This window comes from Amblyomma maculatum, chromosome 7, assembly GCF_055883805.1.
Source record: "Amblyomma maculatum isolate TAMU_Amacu chromosome 7, ASM5588380v1, whole genome shotgun sequence".
In the NCBI taxonomy this organism is placed as follows: Eukaryota; Metazoa; Arthropoda; class Arachnida; order Ixodida; family Ixodidae; genus Amblyomma; species Amblyomma maculatum.
The window spans coordinates 41670410-41681012 of NC_139350.1; the positions used below are offsets into that span (position 1 = coordinate 41670410).

Consider the following 10603-nt stretch of genomic DNA (forward strand, 5'->3'; position numbering starts at 1 on the left):
TTGAGATGTTGAGATGACCGGAGCGGCCATGAGCGCGGGGGTGCGCTCACCCTAGACGTTCGTTTTAAGAGGCGGAGCAGTGAGAGCTCGGTTTTGCGTCTTGAGACCGACAGACTTAGATACATATATTATGGTGAAGCTGCCCAAAACTAATAAAAAATACTTCCTTGTAGCAGTTCAACGCATCGGCACTAGAGCTTCACTATTCTATCCGCCTGTTTTTCGCACCGCAACCGGACGCCAAAAACACGAGGTGAAGTTAATGAGATGCAATCACTGTCGGGAAGCCCGCTTCACCAGCGCGGGCGACAGCCTCTGCCGCATGAGAAACTGCTACGCCAGATGCGATCGGTGGAAAGCATAACTGGTGCTGCAGTGGCAAAGCAAGGTATTTAATGCTAAAAAAAAGGAAAAAAAAAAAACAATTGGTAACCGGATGCTCGTGCCTTTCTCAGATGACGGCATCCAGACGGCCTGAAGTGGGCCTTTTGCCGCGCGTTCACGCTAGCCAGGACTGCATGGAAGAAACTGTACAGGAATGAAAATAATGTGCGCTGTCGAGTCATTCGAAGAAAACGGATGCAGCCCAGAAACAGTGTGTTTTACTGAGGCAGTTTCCATGCCCTTCACAATTTTTCCATTCTACTAAAATGATTTGGAATACGTTGCTTGCTCATTGAACGTTATCGTCTCCTTCTGTAATTCGCGTTAAGGTGAAGGTGATTGCGAAAAACGTCTGTGTGGTGCCTGATGCCACAGCGCATAAGGAATTCGACGCGTACAAAACTGATTCTGAATCATTCATTGCTGTGTCTGTCACCGTCAATTTGCGAAGTCGAGACAAACAATAACCGAAGAAATACTTTTATAGCTGGAGAATGATGAGGACGAAGTGGCGCGCTCGTTTGTGGAAGATTAAGAAAAAGAAGTGCGTCGAACTGGGGCCCTCATTGCCTAGCTCCTTGGCTGTTTCTCAATGCATATATCTTTAATCCTCTTTTATAAATGTATTTCTCCCTGTTACAATAATATGCCAAAATTTAAAAACCTTGAACGATTCACAAATTCCGGAGAACTTCAGATCTGCGCGGTGCGCTATAATTGGACAAAGGCCTTATCAAAGTTGCCATAATTACTAGCGCAACAAAATTTGGCACGGTGTTTTTAATGATTTTGAAAGCTGAGGTAGTGTAGAATAGGCGGAAAAAGTTTAAACAGTGTTAAAACGGTTTTTTTTTATTTTCCTAAGAAATTTTCAATGTTCGCTGTTTTCTGTAAATTAGCGCGACCGTATCTGTATTCAAATGTCACAAAAATATAAGCTTTACCTGTTTGCGGATAACTATGCTGAGAACATAGTGTGGAATTATTGCTGCTCTACCATGAACCTTTTCTGAAACAAAGGCCTGCAATTTAGGAAAATTTCGTTTCTTGGGCCGATCTTGAGAATTTTTATAAAAACATGTACTCTTACCCGAATAGCGAAAATTAACTGAATACAAATAAAAACATGTATATATTCAGTCAGATAATTTTCAGCTAGCTAACTTGAACATAGTTTGTGTAATCTATAACTAAATTTGGCCAGAACAGCAGAAAAGCTTGGAACTCCGCCTCTTCGATATTATTAATCAGTCATCATGCAACAATATATAATATTTTGAAGTAAATATAAAAGGTCGAACTACCGTCTTTTGTTCGATCATAGGTGGAAGCGGGAGGGGAAAGATGACGTGCGCATTTGTCGATGCACCAACTGTATAGATTTACGCAACGTTGTGGATGGTAGATGGGGAGGCTTTCTATTTTTTTTTTTAGAAAATGTTATGTCCGCGGTTGGCTTGAAGAAAAAATGCTTTTGCGAACAGAAAAAAAAAACTATTTATTATACCTCGACTCGAGCGGTGCGCGCTGGCGGCCGCTCATCGGCGCGATCCAATCTCAGGGCATGGCTGGCCGATGCAGACAGGAGAGGCTGGGGTAAAGGAGGAATGGAATGTCGAGATTGTCGTTGGTCCTTCGTTCCCCTTGCGAACACAACACCGCGGCGGGAATCGACGCGCACTGGTTGAGCAGTTCATTGTTCCGCCTCGTCTACGAATCCCCCGCTGCGCGGCTGTGCGGCCTCCTCCCGAAGCGTTCATTTCAGAGCTTGATGAAGACGCTACAAGACTTGTCACTGCTTCTTATACCTTTCTTTAATTGCTTCCCTCGTTAATTTTCTTATTCATTGTGCTGTGTACAATTTTTTTTTCTTGCGCCCATATACGTTACATGTGCTCCGGTTTGTGCTTGCTACATATCTGTGAATAGTAGAGCTGTGAAATGTCGCCGGAGTACGGATTACAGCAACGGCGGGAAACCATCGGCATTCTCGGACTCAGTGAAAGCCGTCATCTTAGACCGTGAGTATATATCTTTGCAGCATGTCATTGCTTCATATTGGTTCTATATAATCTCCTACCAGTCCCAAATGTTCTCTTTCCGTATTCTCCTCGAAACAACTGCGCGAAGCATGACTTCAAGAACTAAGCGAATTTTCGTCCGGGTTACATGCAAGCAAGTGCGTGGACTTATTTACTGGCTGCGATATGAACAACATTTGCGCCGAAAATAGAGAAGCCGTGCATAACAGGTGTGTGTGCCACCAACGCGCGACAGAACACTACCGGCAGCCATTTGCGCAGTTTTTTGACTGCGCAGCGCGCCGCAATCAATTAGTAACCGAATACTACGCGCTCAGCTCTGTACATATATTTTGGACAGCGTCTTTTCTGCGCGCAGGAATCCATGTTCGCTCAGTTTTTGGATTTTGTTAAGAGTTAGGGCAGTTTTTTGTTTTCAAATGTACAGACGATGCTTTGAAAACTGTCCGTGCGGTCTGTGCAAGCGAATTTTACAGTGGGGCAGACGTTATGTGCGTGATGCCGCTTGATGATTAGGCTATAATTAAGTCATAATGAACCTCCACTTTTATAATGGGTAATATCATATTGAGGATTTGAAAGCCGTGAACAGCGCAAGTGAGCCCCTTTTCAAAATTTTCTTAATCGACGCCCCCCTTCTGAGAACGCACCTTCAGGTGAGGGCGCGCTGTCAGGAAGCGGCGACAATAGGAGAGCGGTTTCGCAGACGCGCTTCGAAGGCTGAGGAAAATAACAAAACAACCAAAAAGGCGCATCAGCCGTGTGTGCACTGCGCCCCTGTCACTGGAAAGTAAACAACGTGCACGTGGGACACATTGTAAAAAAATCTGACGGCCGGTATGAGGCGACCATATCGTCCGAGATATATAGCTCGCGAAGCGCTCGATCAAGGCGCGCACTTTAAATGGGACAGGACGTCAGGTCCGCCTGTTCGGCAATTATAGCTCTTTGTGCCTCACGTACTGTATGCATGAAGTGCACGTCATAGCCATCGTACAAAAATTTTAAACCGAAGCAGCGATCCACGTATTCTAATTGTATAGGAAATCATTTGGGAGTAGAAAAGAGCAACTTAATAAGATGTGCATGGTTCTTTAATGAACAATATGTATAAATGGACGGTTGAATAGTTACAGTAATGGAGTATTGACGTAATTTTTTACGGCCGTGACCGCAATAAATATTACTCATACTGCTCTTAGCTTTAAGCTCTGGCATTGACAACCCTATCCAAAGAACCGACTAGTAGTGACAGGTTGTTTACAGCTGTTGATGAAAAGGTAGGTCATCATGCTATTATTGCAAGCATATTTGCTCCTTTTTGTACCTTTGTTTATTAAAATCAAAACTTAATTTTGTTCCCTATTCCTAGGGACACTGCACCTCTTACAACACCCACTGTTCAGTCGCTTTCATTCAAGGTACAAAAAGGAGGAAATGAACATGCACTCATAGGATAGCCTGTCTTACCATTAACAGCTGCAGATAACACGCCGCAGCAACCTTGAATGAGGTTTTCAATGGGGTTACCTGAGATGCCTAGCAATTTCTGCAATATTTATACCAACCGCTGCGGTGAAACAAAAAAAGGTAACACTGCATCACTGTAACTGCTGCATGCACCTTTAAATGTGCCATAATTTTATTGCCTATTCTTATAGACGCACAACCTCTTGCTATTGACTTTGTTCAGTAAGCAACCGTCTTTCATTGCTTCAATGTCTATCTCTCCATCACTTTATTGTTGCTCCGGGTGTGATTATTTGATTTTATTGTTCAAATAATATTGTTTTATCATGTGTGAATGATTTAGCCTACACATACATGCTTTCATTTTTTTTAGATGCGCATCGGAATGTTTTCTACGTAGAAATGGATCGATTGAGTTGTATCACTGGTGCGAAAACCGACAGTTCGGCACCCCCAGAAGATCTGTGTCCTGTGGTTGGAAGGGGAATAAAGAAGGGGATAATCAGCGGAAAAGCCTGCCTAACAAAAGGTAGCACTGCATCACTGCAACTGCTGCATGCACCTTTAAATGTGCCTTATTTTTATTGCCTATTCTTATAGACGGTGGACCTCTTGCTATTGGCTTTTTGCAGTAAGCAACCGCCTTTCATTGCTTCAATTCCTATCTCTCAACCACTTTCTTGTTGCTTCGAGTGTGATCATTTGATTTTATTGTTCAAACCATATTATTTTATCACGGGTGAATGATTTCGCCTAAACATACATGCTTTCATTTTTTTTAGGTGCGCATCGAGAGTGTTTTCTACGTAGAAATGGTTCGATTAAGTTGTATCACTGGTGCGAAAACCAACAGTTCGGTACCCCCAGAAGATCTGTGTCCTGTGGGTGGCAAGGTTATGTAGAAGAGGATAATCAGTGGAAAAGCCTGCCTAAAAACTTACAAAGATGACGCAAAAGCGAAATGCTGATCAGGGTGAGTGTCTGATTAGTTCTGTTATCCCACTTCACTTGCTAGGTGATGTGACTATATATGAAGCACCTTAGTATACTTTGTGGTATACTCGCTGAAAATTGTGAAGACATTAAATTTTTCCTAGTTCAATTATTTTCAGTGACGCACGAATTGGAATAAAGCGAAGTCATCCACGCATCTAATGTCCGTAGACATTAGATGCGTGAATGAGTTCATTAATTGTTAGATGCGTGAATGAGTTCATTAATTGTGTTCCTATGTGAACATGCAATAGTTTGTCGAATATATTAATATTGTAAAAGTCGACTTTTTTACTGTTAACCGGAGTAATACATATGCTCCGTATCATAGCCTTATTTGCCTATAGTTTGTGACTGCTCTTTCTTAAATTGTATTCTGCAGAGTACACATGTGTCATCCCGTACGCCTATTTAACTCGCGAACAATTTGCAATCGAATTCCTTTTGTGATGTTGTTTCAGCTACAAATAACTAATGACAGTTATGACAATATAGGTAGCTTTAGGTACAACGTGTAGCGCGGAAATCTTTAATATATGTGATGATATCTTTATTCACCGCATTGCCTAAACCAGCCTGTTTAAAGAGACGAAATGAAAACAAATATGGATGTCTTTGGACAGGAACAGTAATCGTGGAGTCATGACCATTTTGTTTTAATTAAATTTCCCTATGTCGTGGGCTAATCTCTCGACACAAAGGAAAGACCCTTAGGTTTGCAAGATGCGGCGTAGTTTTCTCAGAAAAAAACGCCTATCACTTAAGCTGGAAAACCCCGTTTTTGTCATTTCAAAATGTTGCACGTTTGGAGGCCTGCGGCTTGCGCACTACAATTTTGTCATCCATTCTTTTTTACTCACCACATCAACATAACTTTTATTTGTATAAGAAGTATTGAAAGCTTGTTTCATTGATGCAGTTGATTTAGTAAAATACCGCAAACTTTGCTTCAAGCGCAACGCGCTACAAAAATGTTTATTTTCAACCTTACATACTGGCGTGATGCGTTACGTTGTTTGCACTAAAATATTCTGTCTTTATTACGCAGGTTATATTGTTAATTTAAGGCAGAATCTGGAGATCTAAGCTGCTACGTGTGTTCTCTGTAACGCTGGAAAGCAATTTGCTTATGATTGCATTATAAAAAATTACACATTTAAAAACCATCTTCAAGAATATAGTATTGTTAGTTATGGTCAAAGCTGAGAAATGGAATAATATATTAATAGACTAGATTGAATACTACTACACCTAGAAATAAAAAAGAATGAAAGACAGAGAAAAAGTGCAGCCTTCACTTGCGATCTGCCATGAAATTGACAGAAATAGCGAATTAATACCATTTTAAGCTAGATTATGTCCTTGCTGACAAGCAGAAAAAGGCTTTATTAGCGCTGACAAGGCTTTAAATTTTACTTACAGTAAAATGTAACTAAATTCAGCAAATACTAAATTGAAGTTTTGATGCCTACTCTATAACGGGTAGTCATATAAGCAAATATATTGATTAAAAACAGGCATTTTTGTATTTCTAATTTTACATTTTGCAGAATTCAATATATTTACTGACTCATATTAACAAAGTACTTTGCATTGTTTCCAGAGATTTCGATAAAAATCGATGTTGCGGCATTTTCTTCAGTCCTAATCAGTTTTCCTTATTTTACCATTTTTTTTTTAATTTTGGCCGATTTAAATATTATATGTAGAACAAAACAAACCTAGAGCTTCAAGTTTTTCAAGAAATAAAGAATGGAACCTAGATAATGCAGAGAAATAGTTTCAGTGCCAGGATAATATTGGATCTTGCAAGAATGCAGGCTGAATTTCGCCATTATCAGGACAAGCACTTGGTCTAATATTTAATGTTATATTTTTAAACAATATAACGCAACACTTTTTAGTCCGCGATATTTTTGAGGTACTGAAGATTCTTGAGAGGTATTTGAAGATCGAAGATGATCTTTTTTTTAATTGCAGCAAATTTACCCTTTACTGCTGTTTTCGAATTTTGGGCAATTTTGATGCGTACGCATCAAAATTGCCCAAAATTCGAAAACAGCAGTAAGGGGTAAATTGTGTAGAACACACCTAGCAGTCTGGAGCTCCAAATATTGCCTGGAATTAAGAACATGCGTTAGGAAGTGGAAACATATTTAGTGCAACCGACCTAATGCATCACATTTCAGTATACAAGGTTAAAAATGCATATTTTTACAGCGCATCGCTCCTGAACCAAAGTTTGCGATTTTTTATTAACTCAACTGCAAAAACAAAACGGGTTTCTTATACTATTTGTAAATGTAAAACCTGCATATATTTAGTGAGTAAAAAATAGTAGATGACAAAATCATCGTATCTAAATTTGCAACATTTTGAAATGGCAAAAACAGCGTTTTCTACCTCTAAAGATATACCGTAATATTTTTTTTTTCTTTTCGAAGAAACTACGCCGTATCTTGCAAAACTAAGGTTAATTCCTTTGTGTCTAGATATTTGCCCACCACATATAAAAAATTCATTTGAAACGAAAGATGGTCATGGGACCTCTATTATGTTTCTTATTAAGGCACCCATATACGCTGTGAGACAGCCACTATCAAGGGCTTATTTTTAAAATTACATATTTCGAACGGTTGGGCCATCTAAGAAAATTTTAAAGCTAGGTACACCTTCGGCGTCGCCAGCCCTCACTTTCTGTTACAGCTGCACTTGCGAAGCTGAATTAATACGTTGAGTACTTTATTTTAGCCACGAACATTGGTGTCAATTTTAAAGAAAGACCGCAGTGACGCGATTCGCGTAATATTTGTAAGTGAAATCTGTAAAGCTTACAAATATACCTATATGTATGATCTCATGCAGGTTTTATTCAAGTTACATACACCTGCTGTGCTTGATAGCTTGAGCCAAGGGTTAGAAATAAACCATTAGAAACAGGCGATGGAAACCGATGACGCATTGCCGGCAGCCTCTTAGGACAGCACAGTAAATTTTTATTTTGTACGTAGGGAAGTGAGGTTATTCGCTCCAAGTACTAAATATTCACTTTAGACAATAAATACGACTTACAGAGTCGGTGAGCACGTTCGGAAACCTCTGTTTCGATATTTGCGGTTAGAAACCTCATGTGTACCTTTTTTTCTATCTGCAGTGTTATGTAGATGCCGGTTATGTAGATACCGAAACCGTTACCAGCCCATTCGCACACCTCAATTGTGCTGCTCTCAACATGATTTTGAGCGGACGAAACAACCTGCAGCTATGATGGCTGGTCCCATGCATGAGTTAGGGTGATATGCTGGCGATGGTTGCCTCGCGTCAGTCCTTTGGCGCACATGAAGGCGCGAGTTACACTGAGCGCGCTGAACTTTGCAATGCGGATAATGACTACAAAGCGGTAAGGATACAAATGAGTGGAACATTATTTTTCAGCTGTAAAGTACAAATACGGTCTTGTTGAACGGGTGGGCTGGCGCGGACAAAGAAACCATAGGCAACTTATAGGTCTAACGCTACACAGGGCTGTCGAGCCAAGCAAAGGCCTCAATTGTATTGTCCGGCAATCTGATTTTTGTATTTTCGGGGTTTCCTATTGTATCTGGGGAACGAAATGCAGACATGATGGTTCTTTATCGCTAATAATGAAACGTGGTTTGTGCCGGTACTCTTCCAAGTAGCAACGCCATTTATTGTGTAAGTCATTAATCAGTAATTTAGGTAAATAATGTCAATTAAGGATTCCAAACAAAACCTTTTCTGTGGCGCTCAAGGTAGCTTCCAGCAATATGTTTCTGGTTTCCTTCCCCTGCCTTGGAAATGTCTTTTTTATCCCTTGGATCAAATTTGCTTGGACAAGCAGTATATTTGTAAAAATGGTGCACCTCATATTTCAAATGACTTCAGATATCATCGGATGACTACATCACTACTGATACCACTGAAGGTCCTTATAATTGCTTGAGTGACAGCCTTTTATCATTTTAACAGGCTAGGAAACTCATATGAATACGGAATGAAGGCTGATATTTTCTTTCGTATATTTTCTAGGATGCCTGAGGAGAGGCAGCGTGTACCTGAGTGACGTCCTCTCCAGGAAGACCGCGGCAGCAATCAAGCGATGGCTCGTGACAGCGAAGTAATAGGACGGTGGGCACAACGAGCAGGGAAACGTGACATCTTCAACTCAGTCTAGAAGCTGAAAGCCAGAATAAATTGATGTGAAGCCTCACAAACTTAGTAAGCTGTAAGTGTCATTTTTTTATTAGCAGGGCTTTGAGCATATTTCGAATATTTAAGAAAAACCAATAAAAAGTGCTGTTTAAACCTACATTTGCCGATGCTCAGGCTTTTTTGAGCTACATACGTATGGATTGCTTTTCACCTGCCCGGAGAACACCACTACTGATGCCACAAAGTTAGAGCCCGCTTGGAGGAGAAGATGCGCATCTCAAGATACTGCCGCAGCGCTAATTTTCCATGCACAATTGAACTGCAGACATTTTAATGGGTACACCATAGGCCATGGATGAGTAGACCACTAATTATACATGGATAAACCACCGGGCAGCGTGTACCGCCGAAGTGGTTGGGCCATGTGTGGGTAAGCCATGGCCCATTCATCACCCTAGCGCGGCAGTAGGCTGGTCAAGTCGGCAAGCCATGGCCCGTGCATGACCCTAGCGCGGTAATAGGCTGGCCAAGTCGGCCGTACTCGTCGGCCCGAGGTCGACTGCCGATGATCGGCCGTTCTCAGGCCATTGTCAATCCCCGACCTCGGGCTGAGGTAGGTGGCCTAGGTCGGCCCGGTGAGTTTCAGTCGGCCATATTGGCAAGGGCCGAGTGCCGGCCGACCATAGGCTTGCCGCTTGGGTACAGAAACTACAGTACTTAACGAAAACGTAGGCAGAGAGGGAAAGAAGTCCCTCCTTCCGAGGACTTTGCGGCCGTACTCGAAGACGCGGGGACAGGCAGTTTGTTCTCGTTGCTGCGCCGTGTAGGGGACTCATTTTTGTTTTAAGGAGCTTTATGAACAGTATACACCAACGACCCCTTAGTACGCTGACTGGACCCATCACCGGAGGCAGCACAGCTTTGAAACAAGCACCTCTTTTGGTAGAACTGCTCATCATTCAAAGAAAACACACTGTCAGGCTGAAGGATGTAAGGCCCTCTTCCTTCTCGGGGAGCCAATAAAAGTGACAATTATTCAGTGCAGGCGCGCTGAGTGGGTCTCGGTAAGGATTACAACCCTAGATGCCAACAATGGTGGTAGATGGCGGCGTTGAAGCAGGGCAAGTGTGTAACAGTGACGGTTCATGCGGAGTGAGAGGATGTGGTTTGGCTCTTCTGATGTGGTCCGCAATGGTGCTGACTCTGACGCTGATAATTGCCCTGTAAAAGGAGCCGCCAAGGGTGCAAGCTTTGGGCAATGTTGCGCACATGGGACTCCGTTTTGATGGGTTTTAATTTTTTCTTCTTTCTTTCCTAGGGGAGAGAGTTTGGCATGTGACCTAGTGAGCCAATCATTTCGAGGTCCATTCTCTAAATTCAGTTTCTTGTAAAACGAATTTGTTGTCCGTTTTGCATTGTTTGTTTTAGGGAGGGGGTGAAGAGCCTTATTAAAGTGGAAAGACATGCTAAAATGTTTGTTAGCCAGTCATGTGCGAGTTCGTTGTTATTGGGGATGAGAAATGTGGGCGGAGTACCGAAAT

General features: G+C 41.8%; 1 long non-coding RNA gene across 1 annotated transcript; it reads left to right on the forward strand.

The window, feature by feature from the left end:
* The first annotated feature begins 2275 nt into the window (after positions 1-2275).
* LOC146183084 (uncharacterized) lies at positions 2276-9146 on the forward strand. Its single transcript, XR_014708461.1, has 3 exons — positions 2276-2405; positions 4679-4869; positions 8940-9146. It is a non-coding gene; the product is annotated as an uncharacterized LOC146183084 (long non-coding RNA).
* The last annotated feature ends 1457 nt before the right edge of the window (positions 9147-10603 follow it).